The sequence below is a fragment of the Ambystoma mexicanum genome, chromosome 3p, assembly GCF_040938575.1.
Source record: "Ambystoma mexicanum isolate Mex_15411 chromosome 3p, UKY_AmexF1_1, whole genome shotgun sequence".
Classification (NCBI taxonomy): domain Eukaryota; kingdom Metazoa; phylum Chordata; class Amphibia; order Caudata; family Ambystomatidae; genus Ambystoma; species Ambystoma mexicanum.
Window position 1 is genome coordinate 738,784,950 of NC_090925.1, and position 17,481 is coordinate 738,802,430.

At 48.3% G+C, this 17,481-nt stretch overlaps 1 protein-coding gene across 2 annotated transcripts in view; it reads left to right on the forward strand.

The window, feature by feature from the left end:
• The window catches only part of SRCAP (Snf2 related CREBBP activator protein), a 2,075,623-nt gene that overhangs the window by 1,509,353 nt on the left and 548,789 nt on the right, over nt 1-17,481 (forward strand). The window lies entirely within an intron of this gene.

Here is a 17,481-nt window from a genome sequence, read left to right on the forward strand (position 1 = left end):
TCAGCAGGGCACAGCCCGAAGTCAAGGGTATCCCTGCCTGCCAGGGGGGAGTCCTCTTTTCAGCCCATCGAAAAGACACCGGAGAAGATGATGCCTACCATTTCCCTGAAACAGTCTCCCTTGGTCGCAGAGAAAGGGGGGCACGGTAGCCCTTCAGGGCTCGGATATCTTCTCTGAGGAGGAGCGTACCAACCTCCAGGCCCTCCAGGAGGAACGATGCGTCGGGAGCAGGCCCAACGGGAAGGGTGGCGACGACGAAGATGATGCCGATGAGGAGCAACAGGGTGCTGAGTGCTTGGAGGACCAGCCTAAGCTGCAAACGCGGTCGCCTCCGTCGCCGCAGCCTCAGCAACCGCCTCAGAAACCACCTGGAAACATCTCGGTGGACATTCTCTCACTGTTCTGCATACCCTATGCCCGGCGATCTGGACGAGGATGCCTCTCGCGCTGGCGGCTCTGCCCGTGGCGCCTGAGCCATTTGAAGAACCACCACCATCAATTAAGAGGAGAGTTAACCACCTGCCTCCCCAAGGGACGATACGGATCCGGGCACAGCGACGACTGGCACGGATGATGGTGGATTGGGAAATCTCCTGTCTCCCCCACCCAGATCTTCACCGCCCGACGAGATAGGCTCGTTCCACGCCATCATCTTGCGGGCCCCGGAGCTGTTCCAGCTTGTATCTGAGGAGAAGAGGGTTTCCTTTACCAGCGCCGCAAGGCGAAGAGGAAGACCATACTTCCGATCCCGCTCGTATATGTAACTGTTTGTTTGTTTTCTCACTTGTTTGTACACTTTGATATGCACTGAAAAGATTTATATAAAAAAAGTCCAATAAAAATGCAGAATTTAAAACTTTGAGTGAATACTGCATCATTTCACTAGCTAAATAATTAAGCGAAGTAAACTCACTGTTTTTACTCTTCTCACAATTTGGTAACAGTAAATACAGAGCAGATCCTGTAAAAATGTAACACGTCAAAAAATAAGTATTATTTATATAAAATATTTGTAAATAAACTAACAGTACGTGGTAGGACGCCACCCAAAAGGACATCACCGACATAGGTTTCTGCCAAATATGCAACAGTGTTTGCCTTCTTCTGCAGGGTTAGCTTCAGGCCACTAATTCCCGCCAGGAAGTTCAGTCGAAGGTGTTGGACATGCCCTTCGACTAGGACAATTTGTTTGGGAAGACTGTGGACGAGTCTCTTCAGGCCATCTAGGCGGACACGGAGACGGCTCGTGCCGTGGGCACTCTTCAGCAACGAAGGCCATCCTTTCGGACCTCCGGAGGGAAATCCAAAGGATTCAGGGGAGGCGATTCATCCTACCATCAACTCTCCCGCTATTTGGCCCAGGAGACCTACAGGGGCTGTGCCAAATGTGGAGGATGTCGTTGTCGCCAAGGCCCCCAGGTTGGCGCTTAGACGTCAAAACAGGATTGAACCGGCCGTGGAGTCGGGGCCCCCACCCGAGCACCTCAGTGAGAGGCCAGCTAGCTTACTTGGTCAGTGTGTGGAAGGCTATCTCCAACGACCGTTGGGTGCTGGATGCTCTCACCCATGGACACACCCTAGAGTTCCAACGGAAGTGTCCCCGTATACCAACAGTGGACCGGGAGGAAAACCACGTCCCCCAGCTTCTGCTGGAGGTGCGGGCCATGCTAAAAGAGGGTGCGATAGAGCTCGTCCCAACGGAGCTCTGGCAGTCCGGAGTGTACTTTCGTTACTTCCTCGTCAAAAAGAAGACGGCGGTTGGAGGCCCATCCTGGACCTCCGCCATTTGAACAAATACATCAAGTCTCAAAAGTTTTGGATGGTGACTATTCGGCACGTGCTAGGACAGCTGGAAGAGGGGGATTTTCTATCGCCGCTGGACTTGGAAGATGCCTATTTCCACATCCCCTTTACACAAGGGCCACCGCAAGTTCCGAAGCTTCGTGGTTCAAGGGCAACATTACCAGCCAGTTCAAGGCCCTTCCCTTTGGATTGAAATCGGCACAAAGGGTTTTCACCAAGAGCTTGGCGCTGGTAGTGGCGCAGCTGCGTCTTCGAGGATCCACGTCTACCCTTGCCTGAACGATTGGCTCATCCGGGCAAGCTCAAAGGACATCGCCATCGAGCACACAGTGAGGACCATCCAACTCCTGACGGATCTGGGGTTCTCAGTGAACTATGCAAAGTCCTGCTTGATTCCATTGCAGGACGCACGGTTTCTGAGAGCCCGGCTCAACAGTGTCGTGTCTGGCATCTCCGTCGGAGGAGAGGATATCGGCCATCTTCGGCAAGGTACAACGGCTGTTGGCCCTGAAGATTGCAAGGGTGCTACAAGTGTCGGGAAGCTTCGAGGACAAGGTCACACTCGACGATACAGTGGTGGGGAGTGCGCGCACATCTGTCTCCAGGCGTGAATTTCCAGACCCACGTCATCAGGAGACGGTTACGACGGGGGCCTCCCTGGAAAGATGGTTAGCGCACATCGAAAGTCTTCATCCAAGAGGCCTGTGGCTACCAGAGGAGAAGACATTGCACATCATGTTGGAGCTGCGGGCAGTGTTTTGGGCCCTCAAGTCCTTCCTTCTGTCCCTCAAGGGCAAGGTGGTACGGGTCTTCACAGACAACACCACCACAATGCTCTACATCAGGAAGCAGGGGGGAACCAGATCCCTGGCGCTCTCCAAAGAGGCGCAGGACCTTTGGCACTGCGCCATAGCCCAGGGGATGTTCCTCATCCCGTTTCATCTGGCAGGAGTGAAGAACACGGTCGCAGACTCACTCAGCAGGGAGCTGCGCTCTTGTCACGAGTGGGAACTTCGGCAGGACCAAGTGGATCACCTGTTCCGCAGATGGGGCAATCTCCAGATCGATCAGTTTGCGACGGCGGCAAACACTAAGTGCCGGAGTTTGGCCAGCAGGTTTCCACAGCCGGGGAGCATGGTGGATGTATTCTCTTTCCCCTGAGATGGCCTGTTTCTGTATGTGTTCCCTCTGTTGCTTCTTCGATTAGTCAATCAACTCAGACGGTCCCGGTGTAGTAGGATCATCGTTGCACCAGCTTGGCCGAGACAGATATGGTACCCGGACCTTCTGGACATATCAGTGTCCCCTTCCGGTGGTCGCAGATCTTCTCGCCAGGGAAGGAGGCGCGATTCTGCACCACGATGCAGGATCGCTCAACCTGAAGGCCTGGCTCCTGCAGCACTAGAGTTTGGGGGCTACGATCTCCCAGCGGATTGCAAGGGGGTGCTCGTCAAGGCCAGAGCTTCATCTACTCTCAAATTCTACGGGCACAGGTATAAGAGGTTCGCCATTTGGTGTCGTACAAGATCGACCCTGTACGAGTCACTGCTCCGCAGGTGCTTCCGTATTTGTTGTTGTTGGCCAAGGTAGGACTGGCACACGCTTCCATCAAAGTTCATCTGGCGGCTGTCTCCCGCTACACCAGAACTCCTGGACGATCATCCTTATGGTCGCACTGATTGGTCAAGGAGTTCGTAAAAGGACTATTTCACTTGTGCCCGCTGTTGAAGGCTCCGGCGTGGGAGCTCAATGTGGTTCTGACTAAGCTCATGGGTCCTCTGTTCGAGCCTATGCATTCGGCGCCACTGAAATTTTTGTTGTGGTAAACAGCTTTTCTGGTGGCCATCACCTCCGCACGACGAGTGGGAGAGATCCAGGCCCTCTCTTGTAAACCACCTTATTTGCCATTCCACGAGACGAAGGTAGTGCGACAGACCAACCCCTCCTTCATGCCCAAGGTGCCATCGGACTTAACGACCCCTTTGTGTTACCTGTGTTCTTCCCAACGCCTTCGTCGCCGGCTGAGAGGACCGAGCACTCGCTGGATGTGGCTAGAGTGCTGAAGTTCTATGTGGACCGCAAGACGTTGAAACTTGTTATGAACTTTGGCCCTGTGAACCATGGTAAGGCCCTCTCCAAGGCTTCCATTTCCAGGTGGCTCTCCGGCTGCATCACCCATTGTCACCGGTTGGCAAACCGACTGTTGCCTGGCAGTCCGAGAGCCCACTCGACTACAGCGATCACTGCAACTACGGCGTTCCTGTTTGATATCTGCAGGGCTGCTAAGTGGAGGTCGACGCACACCTTCATGAAGTTCTACTGCGTCGACAGGGATACCAGGGAGGAGTCCAGAGCAGGCCAAGCAGTGCTGCGCAACCTGTTCGCTTGAAGGTGAGCCTGGTGAGGAGGTAAGAGATGCTTAATGTTGAGAGGCTTAATGTTGAGCCTTGCCACTTCCCGTGGTTGCATGTGTGTACTGCTATGTATTCTTTATTCATGAGCATGTGAATCTATGCCAGACCCCATGCTGGAGAAGGAACAAGTTACTTACCTGTAACTGTTTTTCTCCAGCATGGCTCTGGCATGGATTCACATGCGAACCCTCCCGCCTACCACTCTGCGGCTCTTCTCTTGGTCCTACTGCCACTTTATGTGCAAATCTGAAGATTGCTGCCAGAGGAGGGGCTTAGGTAGAGGGCAGTCATTGGCTGGGGGCAGTGTGACCCAGAGACTAGTGATTGGTTGCTAGGAGAAAGACAGTTCAGAAGTGAAACAAACTGATTTTTTCTTTACCGAGGATTCCCAGCCTAACAACGAGGAATATTCATGAGCGTGTGAATCATGCCAGACCCATGCTGGAGAACAACAGTTACAAGTAACTTGTTCCGTTTGTTATGTTGCACCAGGCCCTCTGAAATAAGAGACTTAGAATGACAAAAAGACTTTGGAGCAGAAGTCCCTGATGTTGAGGTTTTGAACTGCATCCTCCTGCCAGAGAGTGCGATAAGCTAGGGTGTGCCGCCTTGTCCCGTTCTGAAAACGTGGGCAAATGGAGCCAACCGCTTGAATATCCTGACATATCATTTCCTGAAAGCTTTTCATTTGCATAACATAGTTTCCCACACTCTTTGTATTTAGAAGTAAGGATTGGCAATCGGTTTATTAGTATAGGGCCTCGACTAGGATTGCATTATTATTTGATGGTGTTGGCTTCCTCCCATCTTCAGATTTAAAGTTAGATCAGCGTTTCTCAAACCCAATTGAAGTTCAATAAACATCCTTTAACTGTGATCGATTGTGTTTGTTCTATACTGTGCCTTCCTTACAATGCTCGCACAGCAACAGATAACCCATCTGGACCACCCGCAACCAATTTGTCACCTTGGCTAAAGTCATAGATTTTGGCCTATTGAATTTTACCCAATGTTAGGGAGAATTCTTAGAAATGGGCTAATTGCTCTCTACCTAAGAGACCTCCAGCATGTTTGCTGGACTCAAGGACCTTTTAATTTTCGACCTGGAGAGAGTGAGAGCTTTTTCCCACTCTCTCGTGTATTTTACTGTTTCTTTTGATTTTTGGAGTCTGACAAACTCCATAGCATCACCTTTTTATATTGTGACACATAGCACCTTCAGTGCAGAGGCACAGGGAAGTCTTTCAGATTTCCAAAAGGTTTTAATACCTTTGCTTAAACTTCTGTTTCCAAGAGCAGTAAAGTGAAATTGATTTTACCTACAATTGTAACTTTTTAGACTCAGCACACACTATATTACTATAGGGTGCTGGAGGGGTTACTTGGTATTCGCTTTGTCTAGTTTCTCATGTAACAATTTTATGCTACCCTTTCTACAAATAATGGCTGGTGACAGTGGTTTAATTTTAACTACCATTGGGAGTTTTTACGGCGGGCTGCGTTGCAAGCAGTAAAGCACCCATGGGTGCCCATTTTGTCAAAATGGCCCCGGTCATCTTTTTTTGCCATTTCTTGCTGGAAAGTTCCTTCTTGAGACATACTCTGCGCGCCAAACCAGGTTTGGCCCTTTGTTCGTTTTGTCTTTGGCAGGATTCACGAGTGAAACCCTCCTCTGGCTCTAGAATGTCTGGCAGGGGCAGGAATTGAGGGAGGTGCCCGAAACTCCCTGCGCTTAATCCCCTTGGTTACAGGAATTCACCCAAAAGTGACTTGCCGGTGTGCTGGCTGGCAAGGACAGCCACCCTGCTGGGTGACTGACAGCTGGGCTGGAATGAATGGGGAAAACCTGCATCAAAGTCCAGGCTTTTTGGCTTGGAAGGCAGAGTTGACCACTGGAGGAAGGAATCCGAAGAAGAACTTCGAAGAGACGCCTGCTGCAACTCCTGGACTGTTGGTTTGCCCGGTGATGCCCTGTTGTTGTGCTAAAGCTCCTAATACGCATTGACTAGAGAAGCCTTGCAAGGACGACTTCTCCCCTTGAGTTGGTGGGACTGATCAACTCCAAAGTGAACTTGTTTGGACATCCTCTCGAAGCTGGCTGTACTTCTGCTGCTGGAACCGAAGTGCCAGGGAGAGGAACACCAAATCGAGTAGATCGCTTTTAAGTTGGACCCGAGCTCTCGGAAGATCCTCAGGACTTCCCTGATGGAGGACTGACCAAGCCTGAGCCACCTCAACAGAGTGCTGGACCCCAGAAGCAAGGAAAGTCTGAAGTGGTATCCGAGAACCGCGGTGTTGCTTTTTGCTGTCGGACGCGATGAGCTGAAACGCCGAAGTGCCACTGAATTGTAGTTTTCCCTTTGCTGTCGCCCACCGTCATGTTGTGTTGCAAGAGTCCCCAGAAGTCCTCCCTCTTGTCCCCACGACTGAGGCACAGGAATAAAAAGATTTGCAGAGCCACACAGGAACAGAAGCCAGCTGGAACCATTTCTTCTAACCAAAGGTACTGTACATTCTTAAGAGAACTTACCTCTTGTCTTGTAGCCTTACTTGTTCTCAGTTGAGACCTGTCTTGGTTTCTCATGTGGAGTTGCTTGCATCTTCTACATCTCACAAGCCTCCCAGCTTGTGGCCCTACTTGATTCTACTTTTTAAACAAAGACTTCTAAAACATTGTACAAGACTTTTACTTACCTACAAGAAGTGCTTCAGCTCACCTAGACTTTTGCCCAATTGACATTGGCTGGCCTGTGTTAGACAACGTTTGTATGCAGTACCCTACGGGACCACTACACACAACTATGACTACAGGTGTAAGCAAAACCAACCTTTGGTATAAGTCTGTACCACACAGTTTTTGGTAGCGAGCTGAGCAGCCAGGCTTATCTCAAGAGGGAATGTGAGTTTGTAAGGGTGTTAAACAAAGGTCTACAATGACAAGTATTTGAGATAGACACTTATACTCAAGGTTTCTTGGTAAAACACTTCTTAATTATTACACAATCATTTATAAAGCATTCACTAAATGAGGCAACCAATATCACACACAAATTATACTACAATACTGATTACTAAGCAGTTGATCTCCCTTGAAGTAGGAGCAAAATAGCATTAAAGTAGGAGCAAAAAGGCATAAATTAATAAAAACAAATATTACAGTTACTCTAAAAGAGTGCCAATAGTTCACCAGAGGAGTTGATTCAGTGCAATATGTAGGCCAAAGTCAATGGGCTTGTGTCTTGTATAAGTAAATACAGTTCTGGTATTTGAAACGTAAAAGTCTTTGCCACGGTTTTTAGAAGTAATTCACAGAAGAAAGGTTCATATGTCGGGTCACAAGCTGACTAGGCCTGCAAGTTGGCAAAGTTCCACTTTTGCGGTGAGAGTTAAGTTCTCTCGGTCGGGTTTTCACAGTACCTTATATTGAAGAAAAAGATGCAGCTGAAGACTTCTGTTCCTGGCAGTTCCTGCAGATCTCGCTGTTCCTGAGCCTAAGTCGTGTGGACAAGAGGGAGGACATCGGGAGACTCCTGCACTGCACGGGGACGGGTCACAAAGTTGGCAAATCTTCGGTTGCTGTTCTTCAAGCACACAAGCTGGTGTCCTTCCCGCTAGTTAATCCTAACCAGCTCTGAGAAATGGTATCCAGGTGGCTTACGAGTTGATTGGTCCCATCAACTCAAAGTCGTCCTTGAAGGGTTTTCTCTGTCGAGATTTATTTGGCGATTCGGTCCTGCAGCAGGGCTCCACCGGGCAAACCAATGGTCCAGTAGTTGCAGCAGCGGTCCTCTTCCAGCTCGTCTTCGGTCCTTTCGTTCCAGTGGTTGTTGTCTCTGCCTTTCAGTCCAAGAGACTCACCTTTTAAATAGTTTTCTCCATTTCATTCATTCCAGCCTAGCTGCCACTCACCCAGCAGGGTGGCTGTTCTTGCCAGTCAGTCAGCCAGCCAATCACGCCAGAGTGTATTTGGGTCTCCTAGGAGACTAAGCACAGGGAGTTTCGGGCACCTCCCTCACTTCCGGCCCACGCCAGACACTCGGGCGTCAGAGGTGGTCTTCAGTCCTGAAGCCCGCCAAAGGCGTAGAAACAAAGGGACCAAACCTAGTCTGTCGCGCAGAGACAAACACAAGAAGGACCTTTCCAAAAAGAAATGGCAAAAAAGACGACCGAGACCTGTTTAAACAAAGGGGGCTTAGGTGCCATCTTGAAAAACATGGCTCCCACAAATTTTAGCTACCGTTGTTCAAGGTCGGGAAAAATCATGGTAGTTCGTTGTAAAACCACTGCCACCAGCCATTTCGATAGGAAATGGTAGCATTTGACTGCTACATGAGTATCTAGACACTGCATACTATAAGATAGGGTGTGCTGGGTCTAGGAATTTAAAGACTAGTAGAGTCTATTTAACATTACATTCTCTGGGAAACATTAGTGCATCCCAGAGACGGTATTTAAACCTTGGGACAGCTTAAAAAGCTTCCCTGTGTCACTGCACTGAGGGTGCTGTGTAACACACATGAAAAGATGATGCCTATGGAGTGTATCTAAAAAACCCATAATCTAAGAACACCAGAGTAAAAAACAAATCAAAATACATGAGAGAGTGGGAAAAAAGGCTCACACTCTCCAGGTAAAAAAAATCAAGCCCACAAAATCCAGCAAAGTTGCTGGGGGTCTCTAAGGTGAAGGGAATTAGCACATTTATGAGAATTCTCCCTAACAGCCTGGCCCCCTGAATGACTCCTCTCCTTTGGTTGTATGTTTCTACCTTCCTTCCATAAAGGGTTAACTTACTTTGCATTTGGGGGTTCAAAAGTACTCATCTGCTTAAGAATATTTGTGACACATCTTGTCTTTTTCTTAAACCTCTTTACGTTAACAACAACCTCCGTACTGCTCTAAATGTACCAGTGATATATTAATGTCCACAATGTCCTAGCTATTTAAGTCATCCGATGGTGTAAAAAGTGTCTGTGTGCCATCCCAAATGGGTACTTGCTGATTTAGAGAAACTAAGAGTGTGTATTCTGGAGTGTATTTTGTGTTACTATTATATTGCCCCTTCTGAAGAAAGCTTATTCAAACTGACAGTTAAATTAATAATTGTTTAATCAAGAAACCTTGTGTGTAAGAGTTTATTTGGATGCTTGTCACTGTGAATTTCTGTGTAACCACCCTACTGCTCACATTGACCCCTCTTGAGATAAGCCTGGCTGCTTAGCCCCACTACCAACCTGTGTAGTACAGACGTATACCAAAGGTTGGGTTCCTATTGCCAGGAGGTCAAGGTTGTTGTAATGCACCCAAAGGGTACCGCACCAAATCTTCCCTAACACCCACACAATGCTTGCACATCATACAGGAGGCAAGAAAACCAAATGCCAGACACTGCTACTTCAATAAATGGAAGCACTATGTTATCTGGTGTAACCAAAAGCAGATCAGCCCCACTAATTGTTAACAAACAGCCCTGTTGACGCGTCCGTTTTTATCGCTAAACCCTGGTTTCAGTCTACAATCCCATCAAAGTGCGCTTAGCTTCACTGGCAGCATAACTCACCTCTCAAACAAAATATTGTGGTGAATACCTGTGTTAAAGGCGTTAATGGAAGCTGTAAAACTCATTTACCCAACAGTGGCACACCATTCACCACGATGGGATCTCGATACAGTCCTTTGTAAGTTAATGTGTCTTTGTACCAATGCATGAAGTACCTTTTAAGGAACTTTCATGAAAAAGTGCCTTCCTCATTTCTGTCTCCTGAGTCAGAAGAATACGTCAATTACATGCACTTTAAGTCTGTTAATCGTTTGTTTCAACATGCAAAAATAAGGTGGTTCTAGCACACCCACAATTTTCTCCAAACTACATTTCTAAATTCCATGTAAACCAATCTATTGAATTGCCAGTGATCTTCCAAAACCTATATTTCTGATGCTTGTTAATCTGCTTAGAATCCCATGTTGTGCATATAGTCTGACATCTAGTGGTAACCGCAGAGTATTGCATATTGTCTTTCGAGGATCGAAATGGGACGTCAACACGTCACCTGTAACACTGTGTAGTGTACCCAAAATCCCTCACGCATCGAGGTCCCTCAGATTGTTTTTTTTCCACCTATCTAGCTAGCCGCCTTATGCGGAGCTCTTACCAAATGGCACTATTGTTATATTTCCCGACCTCAGATCGCATTTATATGATCATCCCCTTTTTGGCGGTTGATTGCTGAACCACCGTCGAAGACAGCTAAGAACAGAACTTCGACAGCTGGTGCTCCGGTCGGAGCTGCCGACTGTGTGGCCGGGTCTTCTAGACGCTCTATAGAGTAGGGAGAGTGGGGTTTGGGGGTTTTTGTTCTTTTCAAGTATGTCTTTCCTTCTCCCCTCTCTTTGTCCCTTTGGTTCTGTCGTCGCTTTTAAATCCCTGAGCTATGGACAGGACACAATTTAGATTTTGCCTTTCCTGTAAGGGAAAATTCCCGTGGAAAGACCAGCACTGTTGGTGCAATAAGTGTCTTCCCGTCAGTCACTACGAGATGTCCTTTGAGGCCTGTAAGCTCCTACGTCCTAACACTATTACGGAGTATTGAGTAAAGCGGTGGGCAGCCTACGCTATGTCGCAGGCCGAGGGTAGCTCCCCCGCCACCGCAGCTGCCGAGTGTGATGAGATGAGCGACAACCAAGGCTCCACTTCGGACACCATTGACCTTACATCTGAGCGCTCTTGCTCCACGACATCCGGCCCCACAACGAAAGTCCTGCTATGGGAAATATACATCCCAGCGACAGGGACGACGCGAAACTCATGTACAAAACCCCTGGTTCCGCCTCGATGGGTCAGTCGAATGGTTCCAAGGCACCTACAGGTACGTTGGCTATTTCGGTGGCACACACCGATTCGCGTGATCGGCAGCCCTCCCCGCAACCACGACAGCATTATGCGTCAGGGCAGTCTAAGAGTAAGGGGGCCAGCACCAAAAGCCACGCAGACGTCGAGGCGCCTCAGAAAAGAGCACGGACCCTGCTCAAGGCCCCGGTTGCGTCGATCTACGCCGCACGTGCCTACACACCCAAACACCTCCCTGCAACGCCGAACATTAGTGAAAGTATCGCCAAGATCGTTTCTATGGTGAAACAAAAGGACTAGTCTAGGGATGCGTAGAAGGACTCGTCGAAACGCCAGGAAGAGCGGAAAGATTACTCTGGGAGTCCTCTATCCTAGGTGAGAAATCTTGATGTTCTAAGGAGAAAGATCATCATTAAGAGTGTTAGTGAGAATTCTCAGACATGTGCTAATTCCCTCCACTTTAGAGACCCCCAGCAACTTTGCTGGATTTTGAGGACTTGATTTTTTTTTACCTGTAGCGAGCAATACCTTTTTTTCCCCACTCTATGATGTATTTTAATGTGATTTCTGAACTTTGTTTCTTTTGGTTATGGTGCCTGACAAACTCCATAGGAATCATCTTTTACATTGTGTCACACAGCAACTTCAGTGCAGTGGCAAAGGGAAGTCTTTCAGATTTCCCAAGGTTTAAATACTTTCTCTAGGATTAACTACTGTTTTCCAGAGCAGTAAAGTGAAATTGACTTTACTTATATTTGTAACTTTCTAGACCCAGCACACACTATTTTACAATAGGGTGTTGCATGGGTTACATAGTATCCCCTTTGTCTAGCTTCTCATGTAACATTTTTAATGTTACCCTTTCCTCACTGAAAGGCTGGTGGCAGTGGTTTCATTTTAACTACCATGGTGCGCATTTACTGCGGGCTGCGCTCGCGGCTGCAGTAAGGCACCCAAGGGTGGCTTTTTTTGTCAAAATTGCCCGGTCTTCTTTTTTCGCCATTTCTTTGTGGAAAGGTCCTTCTTGAGATTTACTCTGCGCGCCAAACCAGGTTTGGTCCCTTTGTTCATTTTGCTTTTGGCGGGATTAATGAGTGAAACCTGCTGCTCCAGGGTGTCTGGGGTAGGCAGGAAGTGAGGGAGGTGCCCCAAACTCCCTGTGATTAGTCTCCTAGGAGACCCAAATTCAGCCTGTAGTGATTGGCCGGCTGACTGTCTGGCAAGGACAGCCACCCTGCTGGGTGACTGACAGCTAGGCTGGAATGAATGGGAGAGAACTGAATAAAAGGCGAGGCTTTTGGCTTGGAAGGCAGAGTCGACCACTGGACGAAGGAACCGAAGAAGAACTTGAAGAGGACGCCTGCTGCAACTCCTGGACCCTTGGTTTGCCCGGTGAAGCCCTGCTGCTGTGCTGAAACTCCACATTTGTATCGACAAGAGAACCCCTTGCAAGGCCGACTACTCCCCTTGAGTTGATAGGACCAATCAACTCCAGAGTAAGCCACCTGGACATTCTCTCTGAGCTGGTTGACCTTCCACAGAGTTGCTGTTGGAAACTGAAATACCACGGAGAGGGACACCAGATTATGTGCGTTGCTTTTAAGCTGGCCAAGAGCTCCAGGAAGATCATACGGACTCCCAGGAAGCTGGACTAACCAAGCCTGAGCCCCCTCAACAGAATGCGGGACCCCAGAAGCAAGGAAAGTCCATTTCGACAGCCAGGAACCGCAGTGTTGCTATTTGCGGTAGACGCGAGGAGCTGAAACACCGAACAGACACTTGTTGGAAAATTGCTGGTTGCGAGCGTTGACCGTCCCTTTGCAGTGCAGCATGAGTACCCAGAAGTCCTCCCTCTTGTCCCCACGACTAAGGCCCAGGAACAGTGAGATCTGCAGAAGTCATCTGCTGCACTTTTCTTTCAATACAACGGGGTATATGACGAAATTAGAGTTATAATTACTGACCCCACCAAAAAAAAGTTCTAACTACTAAAAGTTCAAACCTTTAGTGGTATCTATGTTTTGGTGGGGTTGGTTAAAAAATAATGCTGCGGGTAGGGGCTGTGGAACTGTCCCCTGCAACACCCTGCTCACCATACTTTACAGTATAGTGAGTTGGGGTTGTGGGGCACACCCCCGCAGCTGACCCGGAAAAAAAAAAATAAACTGACCTTTTTAAATGCAGTTATTTCTGTCCCAGGAAATTTTGCCGCGGATAAATCACTCAGTTCCTACAACGGTACTGTAGGTCTGAGAGAACCTACCTCTTGCTGTAGAGTTGCTTGCATCTTCTACTACTCACAAGTCTAACGGCTTGTGGCCCAACATTGATTCTTCTTTATCTTCAAAGACTTCTAAAACATTCTGCAAAGACTTTTTCTTACTTCTTCAGCACTTCTAGACTTTTGCCCATTGACTTTGGCTTAGCCTGTTCTACTGAATGACTCTTATTGGGGATCTGCAAGTATTTGCCTGCTTAAGATTTGTGGTCTCTTGTATATTCTAATAACCTTTTTCCCTTGACTTACTCTTAAATGACTCTAAATGCAACAGTGATGTATTAATGTCCCCAGCACCCTAGCATTGAAGTCACCTGAGTGGGTAGGTTGTGTCTGTGGGCCATCCTAAAAGGTTACTTACTGATTTAGAAATGTTAAGAGTGTGTATTTTGTGAATTATATTTGAGTGTTACTATTATATTGCTCCCTTTTGAAGTAGGCTTACTCTAACTGACTGATAAATTAATAATTGTTTATTCAAGAAACCTTCTGTGTAAGAGTTTATTTGAATACTTGTCACTGCGAATCTCTGTGCAACTCCCCTACAGCTCACATTGACCCCTCTTGAGATAAGCCGGGCTGCTCAACACGCTACCAAAACTGTGTAGTACAAGCTTATACCAAAGGTTGGGTTTCCTATTACCTCTAGTCAGGGTTGTTGTGTTCCCAAAGGGTACTGCATACAATCTTTGTTCCTATTGACCCATACCTACAAGATGATGATCCTACTGATCACACACAGGGGTTGGGGACCGACCCGCCAGTGAATGACCCACCTTGAGCGTCCCCCTACCCCGGACCCTGACACCTTATGTATGGACTCCCCCAACCCCCTCCCCACCATTACGTCCGGCATCGCGCTGTCTTAAAGCAAGCAGCTGAACACTTCCAAATTGCCACACAGGAGGCAGTGCCAGATTCAGATTTTGATGAAGACATTTTAAAGTAGCGGCCTCGTTCCAATCAGGCTATCCCATTACTTTTTTTAAAAGACACATTGCTCCTTCATTATTAATGCCCTCACAAACCAGGACAGTTAATCCATGGGTGGAAAAGCTTTTTCGCCCCTCCCCTACTGACCCCCTCTACATTAGGGGGCATGCCACTCCGGATTCTCTGGTTGTCACAGCGACAAGGAAGAGGGCAGGTGTCCGCTTATCCACAGGCGAGGCATCGCCTGACAAAGAATGTAAGAAATTGTACGCTCTGGAGAAAGAATCACCACTGCGGCAACATACTCCACCCGTAAGCCAATAACACCACGCTGTTAGCCAGCTACTCTGAGGTTCAATGGAACCTGCTGCAGGAGGGCCTACAGGAGGTCCCTGAACTGGTGCATACTCGCCTGCTTACGATTGTATCTGAGGGTAAGCGGGTAAACTGCAACATTCTCAAAAATACTTTAGACGCTGCTGAGACAGCGGGAAGGACTTTAGCCCAGGGTACATTTCTAAAACGTCACACCTGGTTGAAGAACTCTACGTTCAAGCCAGAGACTCGGGTGTCCTTAATAAACAAGCTGGTGGAGGACTCCAACCTGTTCGGCAAGGCCATTGATGAGGCGCTGGAAACAGCAAAAAAGGAACATGAGACTGTGAAGACTTTGTACCAAATTACTCAAAGACCCTTTCTACAGAGATGGAGAGGTTCTTGTTGCACCTTTCATGTGCAATCCTACTCTCGCTCCGCCCACAACCATTATGGTTCTGGGAACAACTGGTCCTCAGGACAGGGTTCTACCTCCACTACCCTGTATCCTCCTAGGGGACAACGCCATGGGAAAGGAAAGGGTCGTAATTCCACTTGCAGAAGCTCCCTGGCCACCAGTCAGAAATGACTTTAAGATCCAGGACCCCTCCCACACTTCCCCTGCCAGGGGACGTATAACATAATTCCTGCACGCATGGGAGGGGATTACAACAGACAATTGGGTTCTCAAGACCGTGGCCCACGGGTACTGCATCGAGTTCAGCCGACAACCTCGATTCAAACCACTGAGATCGAGAAGCCTAACACCAGAACACTTAAGGATCCTGCTGCAAGAGGTCGAGATCCTATCGAAGTCGTCGCTCTTCTACGGGTAAACAAGGGTATATATTTGGTGTACTTTTTTGTACCCAAAAAGGATCTCACCATGCACCCTGTGCTAGACTCATGCCCATCAAACACATTTGTCAAACCTCAAAAGTTTCGTGTGGTGATACTGCAAGAGGTAATTCCTCGGTTAACCCAGGGGGATTACATGGCAAAATTGGACATGAAAGATGCATACTTTCATATTTCAATGTTGCCGGCACACAGGAAATACATAAGGTTCATGATAGAGGACAAGCACTACCAATTCAATGCCCTCCCCTTCAGCATTGCCTCAGCCTCAAGGGTGTTTACAAAGGTACTGGCAGTGACAGCAGCAGACCTGCGCACGCAGTCCATTCCAGTTTACACTTACCTAGACGTCTGGCACATGACAGGGGATTCCTACGGAACATGCCTGTTGAATATCCAAAAGACGATAGACCTCTTATTCAGTCTAGGATTCTCCATCAATGAGAAGTCCTGCTTAGACCACAATCAAGTCAAGCAGTTCCTAAGGGCCTTAACTCGGACAGAGGACAGCCTCGTCTTCCCCTCCAATGAGAGGGTACAAAAAATGCTGTTTCAGATCCCTCAATATGTAGCCAGTCGAGAGGTGACGGTACGCAAGGCCATGCGACTGTTAGGAATGATGGATCCTGCATTTACTTGGTTCCTCACGCACGTTTGCGGATGCGCCCCATGCAAGAGTGGCTCAACAGCCAGTGGTATCGGGCCAATGGACAATGGCACGATCTAGTGGTTGTCTTGGCAGCCCTCGTTCTCTCTCTGCAGTGGTGGTCAAGGGAAAACCTCTTGAAGGTGAAAACCTTCACCACCCCCGCAGTAGAGGCCACTCTCACGACGGACGCATCTCTCACGGGGTGGGGGCTCACCTGCTTCAGCAGAAGGCGCACAGTGTTTGATCCCCAGCAGTAGCATCCAACCACATGAACCTGTTGGAGCTGTTAGTGGTATTCAAAGCACTGAAGGCCTTTCAGACACATTTGCAGGGGAAGACCGCCCTGATCCACAGACAGCACCACAACCATGTACTACCTGAACAAGCAAGGGGGAACTCATTCTTCAGGGCTATCTAAAGTGTCCCAGAACATTTGGAAGTGGGCTCTCAAACACAAGATGTTCCTGTTATCCCACCACGTTACAGGAGAACTCAATCTTCTGGTGGACGTGCTCAGCAGAGACTTCCCACTGCCCTTAGAATACAAATTGCGACTACATGAAGACATCCAGGTACCCTCAGAACTGATCCAAGTGGATCGGTCTTCTTCATAACATGGTCAGGGAAATTTGTTTACGCTTCCTCCCCCGACAGCCCTATAAAACAAGATTGTGCACAAGATGCACCAGGAACCAGTCACCATGATATTGGTTGCCCAGATGTGTGGGCCAGCCAGCCCTAGTTCTCCCATTTGATGGAGATGGATGTCTCTCTCCTCCGATGAAACTGCCTTGCCCATACAACATGCTTCTCAGGACAAGGGGGAAACACTTCATCCATTCCCGCAAACTCTGAACTTAGCGGCCTGGCTCCTGAAGTCATAGAGTTTGGGCACCTCCAACTTCCTCAGAGATGCATGGACATACTAGGGGAAGCAAGAAAACCTAACACCCGGCATTGCTACTCCAGCAAATGGATGCGCTTCGTCATCTGGTGCAATTCCAAGAGCCTCAATCCCGTTGACTGCTCACCTGCCCATATTGTGTTGTACCTGACTCACTCACTAGACTCGGGCCTGGTTTTTAATTCCCTGAAGGTTCACTTAGCTGCACTCTCAGCCTACACTACATCCCAACAAAAGGTGGCGTGGTGGAAGATTCCAGTTATTAAGGCATTCATGGAAGAGGTTAAAGGGATTAATCTCCCCATTTCTAACCCGGCTCCCGGATGGGACCTGTACGTTGTAATTAACTAGATTTATGGGGTCTCCTTTTGAGCCTATGCATAAAGCGAGTCTCACAGCTCTTACATACAAGACTGCCTTCCTAGTGGCTGTCACTTGACTAAGAAGAGTCTGTGAACTACAGGCCCTTTCAGTTCTAGA